Below are 6,673 nucleotides of genomic sequence, written 5' to 3'. Positions count from 1 at the left end.
TTCTCTTCAGATTGAAAAGCTCTTGAAACGATCTTTAAAAGATCTTGAAAATAATTACTTCCATGTCATTTAAAGGAGAATAACAGCCTCTTTCAAAAGCCGGGGAAATAAGGAGTCTTAAAGAGTCAATGAGGTCCTCAAAACTTAGAAGAGCCTGAAAACTCTATTCACAATGAAATCTGCCTGAGAATGTTCATCTCTGAATGGAAATCAAAGCTGATCAGCCTTAGTCTTTTAGACCAAGGTTCCTCTTAGGGATCCATTGTAGGCCTAGTGCTCATCAATATCTTCATAAACTGCTTGAGCACAGGACTTGAAGGAATACCAAATAAGCTTCCAGTGACACTAAACTGGGGGGGACTGTTGACTCCCTTGAAGGCAGAGAGGCCCTTCAGAGGGAACTTGACAAATTAGAGGGCTGAGCAATCCCCAACTGTATGAAGTTCAACAAGGGAAAGTGCTGGATTCTGCAGCTTGGATGGGGCAGCCTGAACATACAGACAGACTGTGGAATGAGAGGCTGGAAAGCAGCCCCATGGAAAGGGACCCGGGGCTCCTGGTCATTGGCAATTTGAACACGAGCCAGCAGTGCCCTGGCAGCCAGGAGGGCCAGCCCTGTCCTGGGGGGCATCAGGCACAGCATGGCCAGGCAGGCAAGGGAGGGATTGTCCTGCTCTGCTCTGAGCTGGGGCAGCCTCACCTCCAGTGCTGGGGGCAGTTCTGGGTGCCATGATACAAGAAGGATATAAACCTGTTAGAGACCATCCAAAGGAGGGACACAAGGATGGTGAAGGGTCTGGAGGGGAAGCTGTATGAGGAGTGACTGAGGTCACTTGGTCTGTCCAGCCTGGAGAAGAGGAGACTGAGGGAAGACCTCGTTGCAGTTACAGCTTCCTTGTGAGGGGAACAGGAGGGGCAGACACTGATCTCTTCTCTGTGGTGACCAGTGACAGGACCCAAAGGGATGTCCTGGAGTTGTCTGGGGAGGCCTGAGTTCAACATCAGGGAAAGGTTCTTCATCCACAGGGTGGTTGGGCACTGGAACAGGCTCTCCAGGCAACTGATCAGAGCGCCAAGCCTGACAGAGTTCAAGGAGTGTTTGGAAAATGCTGCCAGGCACATGGTAGGACTCTTGGGAGTGGTGCTGTACATGGCCAGGAGTTGGACTTGATGATCCTTCGGGGTCCCTTCCACCTCAGGATACTCTATGACTCTATGACTCCATATCTCTAATTACTGCTGTCACTAAGAGAAAAACTGCAGACATACATTCACTTGATTTTGTTGCATCCTGGAGAGAAGAGATGAGAACAAATTTAAGCAAAGCTCACAGGGGTTTGCATTACAGGATTTGTTTCAAGATTATGACCACAGAAGACAAGGTGATAAAAAATGCCAAAACACCCCAAGAAATTAATATCTGATCTTTCAGATTTTGTGAGTTAGTTGAAGACTTAGAAATAAATTATGTTGATGCTTGATTACCATTTGTCAATAATCCAAAAATTTAAATTTCTCATCAACTTTTACCTTAGTAGACTCTTAATAGCCAGAACTTAAAATTCCACAAAGGAATGGAAATGTTTTTCCTCTTTCCAGGCATATGATTGTTTTCTGAACTAATATCCATGTAGAGACTTTTAATTTTTGCCAATTACCTGCCAAAAAAAAAAATTTATAATTCCCCAACGAGATTTAAATAGAAATTGCATTTCTTCAGCAAGCCTGAATCAGCAGGACATCAGTGTACATGTTGAAGACTATAGTGAAGGGGAAAATCTGTGTATGTGCATAGGTGTCTTGCTTTAAGGTTTATATTCTACTGAAACCAAAAATTATTCTCTTTATATCCTAGAATGCAAAACAAATTTTTACCTTGGGCTGTTCTTCAAAACCCAAAGATCCTAACAGCCATGCAAACACTATTTTAAATATTTTTCAGTGTGTCAAGAATTGCATAGAGTGTGGTTATTAATCTTCAGCTTCATAAATTCCCCCCACGCCCTGAGATTCTAAATTAGCTGACAGGGTCAAAAATTCTCCTTAACCAGTTGGACAGAAAATGAACCTACTTACTTTGTACACTGCTACATTTTCATCAGCAGCAAGGTAATTTTCTTTTACGTTACTGAGAAGGTACCTATGTTGGAAGATGGCAAGGACTTCTGTGGCCAGAATAAACAGGAAGGTAGAAAGTGGAATTTGAAAATATTTATATTTCTCTTCAATAACTACTGTGTTGTTCCATCTCTGTTGAGAACATACCTACAGCTGTTCTTCTCTTCACCTTTCTTTAAGAAAACTACTATTATATTTCCTTATGTCACATTTCCATAATAACACTGAACATATGTTTTGCTTATCTGACCTTAGAATATCAGATAAATGCAAAAGTATTGTAGTCAGTTCTTTCATTCATGTGTCTGTGTTTATTTTATTTTTGTCAGATATTGTTTTCTTCTTACACAATGTAATAGGAATGTGACAGTGACAAGTATGGGTGTGTCTTTGAATAATTTTTCATGCTGAATTTGGATCTGTCTTTAATATGAGGTTTTTGTACGATACATAAGGCACTGGATGCATGAATTTCAGATCTTGATGTGAATTTTCACTTCCAGCCAGGTGACAGACACAGACATGTGAACACCTGGGTTAACCTTCTGTGGCTGAGAGTATTCCTGCAATGGAGCAGTACTATCATTAATATCCCCACTGATTTTTAAACTCACTCCTGTAAGTCAGGTTATCTGAGCCAATATACCTTTTCAGAACTGATTGTGCCAGTTGTTAGAGGTTGCCTGTTCTTGGTGGTGAAGGAATTGTGAGGAGCCATTTGATGACTCTCAGCATGACTATGTTATTCCTGCATATCCCTATGCAGTGGATTGGTTCCAGCTGGACCTTTACCAAAATTGAATTAAATACGTGCTTGGGCACTTTGGCGTTTCTAAAGTCTCCTTTTCTCTCATGCTTTATTCCAACTGCTAAATAAAGATGTCTTCTTTTAAGGAGCTGTTTGTCAATATCGAAAGAAAAACTGGTGCCTGAAACCAGTCTGATCGGCAGCATGATAGACATTGGTATATACAGGATAGCACTGGCCTCCTGGGTGAAAATAAAAGAAGAGCAAGAGGGCACACAAACACAAACCCAGCATCAGACAAGTCAGAGAGGAGCCAGAGGTGAAGTCACTCCTGTAACACTGGAAATTACATGTTAGGACTCTGGAAAAGGCTGATACTGACTCCATTGCCTACTCCTACAGTTACAACTCTCTGCAAAAGAAAACCTACAACACTTTTGAGTTTATTACCCCTTGAATACATATACATTCTCTACCTGTGAATGAATACTTATCTTCAGCAAAATTATATTTGCTGACTCTGGAAGTTGCTTTATAAAACTTTGACCTTTGAAGTCGATGAGAGTATTATCACCTGACTAATGGAGTATGTCCATAAAGCATAAAAATCTGTTTTGTCTTACTAAATGCCACTTGCTGATGATTTTCTTTGGCATGTTTCAAGTAGACTCAAGAAAAACTAATGAAAAGAATAGAATTTGAAATAAGCCCTGAGTCCTTGGCTTCTCTAGTTTCCTGCAGAAGCAGGGAAATTTCTTCTGTGATGCCATCTCCAGTTTCCTTGACATGTTCCACATGACAGAGTCTCAGAATAGAGCCAGGAAGATGAACAGTTACTGTTCTCTGCTCTGGACTTAGTTTTAAAGAAATAGAAATTATTTCTGATACATTTTTAATGGTTGACAGGGTTTTTTTCCCTTGCTATTCTGCAGAAATTTTAGCAAAAAAGTCTATTCCTTTGGGAAATCCCAGTGTAGAAAAGGTGTAGAAAATCCTTTATTGCCCTTTAGAATCATTTCCACATACAGAAACAATTTCAAGTAGTTCTGAGGTCTTTTGCAGATATTCCTTTCAAGACTTCATCTTGTCTGAACTTTGAACTATTGCAGTCAAGTTAATTAGAGCAGCCTTTACAGGTTGAAAAGATTTAAACAATTACAATAGTGCTTTTACAAATTTTCAAATACCTTTCAAATAGCTCCTCTCTGATATATGTATTATATGGGAAAAAATGTAACACTATGATGTTTATATATAAAGAGACTATCTTCTGCACTCATTTGGGCTGACCTGCATGACTAATTCATGACCATGCTATTTGTGAGTAATGGCATCATCCCATATTTATTTAAAAGAACTTTATAATATGTAGTGCTTATGCATGCCTGTGATGATCTAAGATTGCATCTTTGAGGACAGTTACACTGTTTTATTATAGCCAATACATACAGCAATGCCTATGGTTAATGCTGCTTGACGCTTTCAAGTATAAGACATTTTACATTGCTATCTTTGCTGAGTTTAAAGCACTTGGATTGCAACTTTTCAATATATGAGCCTTGATGAATTCTTTGAAGGAATACTTCATCTGAAAAGGTTCAGTTGGTGGCCAGATTTGGGGTTTTTTGTTTGCTTGTTCATTTCTTTCTTTCTTTTTTCCCCAGAACAATGTTTAAAAAAATGTTACTCTTTGAATAGCTTTTGTAGTTTTCATTATTAGAATGTGCCAACAATACAACCTGACAGTGGACTGACTCCTTGAGAAAGTACTTGCTGGAGCGTCTTGGCATCTTCTCTGCTCACTTCTTTTCCTCATTGCTGCCTAGTGATCTTAGGTAAGATTACAAAAGGTAGATGTAAGGAACTTTTAAAGGCAGGAGATCCTTACAAACCTTGTTCAAACTACACTACAGCAAGCCAAGATGACAAAAATACAGTAACATCAACCAAAATTGCCACAGGCCTTTAGTTAATTTCTCTGTTTCATTAGGCATGAGTTGAGATCATTTTGATTTATTAACTTTATTTTGATGCTTTTAAAAATAATGCATGTGTTGCAACACAAAATAATTAATACCAAAATGAAAGATAGTAATTGTGACTTTGTATGTTTGACTTTCTAGAGGAAAACTCATTCCTCATTACATACCTGTAGAAAGACTGATAGAAACATGCCTATGCCTTTCTTAAACACAATCTCCTTGTGTGAGGACAATGGACACAGTCCAAGATGACATAGAGGCTTGATGGCAAAACCTAGTAAAGTGTTTACTAGTGAATTTACCCTTGCCTATTGATAGCAAAACTTGTATTATGATACCAAATGATTGCCAGTGAGCAGCTGCTAAAATATAACAGAGCAAATCCAGTAGAATTCAGCCCATCCTAATAGAGGCAAACTTCTGGAACAAGGCCTTTTGTTCCAGTGCCGCCAGTCTAAACAACAAGGCTATTGACTGCATGTGCCAGCCTTTGTTACTGGGGGCTACCTGAAAAGATTAAAATTGCATGAATCTGCAATTTCAGTTCCATCAATTCTCAGCTGCAAAACCTCCATCTGAAAACTGACCCAGGAGGAGCAGACTGTTGACTTAAGCTCCTACGTTAAAGGGTCATACTGTCACAGTCTATCCCTAGGAAATAAATTAATTTCCAGTGCTAGTGCTAGATAAGTCTCAAGAAGCTGTAGCAGTTTTGATCTTTCATATTGCCAAATTTATTGCAAAAGGTCTTGAATTCATCTACGGAACATCAGTCAAATCAGTAAGTTCTTTAGACAACAGAAAGGAAGCAAAATGGAAGGCATTCAGACCACTTCCTCTTCCACTTTGTCACAATTTTACCAAGCTATATACTGACACGAACACACTTCTCCAAAAAGCAACTGTTTGTGAATCATCTCTAAGATGAGCCACTAAAGATTCCTTACCTTTTGCACCTCTTCCTTTACAGAATATACTATTATTTTTGTTCAGGCTACATTGAATCCAGAGTGAAATCTGCAGGCTAATGATGAATCAAGTATACATTTTACTTTCTCTTCTCTATGCTGAAAGGCAGCTTGCACAGTTTTGTGAAAAGTTTTTCAAGCACTAAGCCTGACATTAGCATAATATTCTTATATGAGTCAAGCTTCTGGTAAGAAGTACTGGTAGAACTAGGCTGCACCGCAGTGTACTGAAAAATATCTACATTATGATGATTACAAGAAGACTAAATTGTCCTGGTTCTTGCCAGGACAGGGGTAATTTTTGCAGTAGCCAGGAGGGGCATGGCTAGGACCCAGAGGTTATTCTGCACCACCTCACATCGTTTTCCAGGGATGGGGAAGGGCTCCCTTCCAAGTCGGCCTAGCGTGGCAGAGGGAGAAGTTGGCTATTGTCTATTGTCAGCGAGTTTCCATGGGAATAGTTTGGGTTTTGTACCCCCTGCCATTAGTATTATTGATTGTAGTGTTTGTTTTCCTATCTCATAGGATTTCCAATATATTGGTGTTGAATCTTCAAACTGAAAAAAACACATTGATCCTAATTTTGTATTGTTTATTCATAAAAAGGCATTTCTATTACTTTAGAAGACAACTTTCCTCTACATTCCCTTTTTCAGTTATTTAAGAAGATTGTGAGGCTTTCTTATTTTTCTCATCTGAATGGAAAAAAAAAAGATGTTTTTTAGTCTTTCTCTAATTATCAGAAGAAACATCCTGTTCTTTCTCAATGTTTACAAATGTCCTTATTTTCCTAAAGGAAAACAGCTAACAGTTTACCACCCAAATTAAAATTCTCTTCATTTGAAAACACTGGTTAT

The sequence above is a fragment of the Melospiza melodia genome, chromosome 1 (genome assembly GCF_035770615.1).
Source record: "Melospiza melodia melodia isolate bMelMel2 chromosome 1, bMelMel2.pri, whole genome shotgun sequence".
Taxonomy (NCBI): Eukaryota; Metazoa; Chordata; class Aves; order Passeriformes; family Passerellidae; genus Melospiza; species Melospiza melodia.
The sequence above is the reverse complement of the archived record's forward strand: the minus strand, read 5'-3'. Positions refer to the sequence as shown.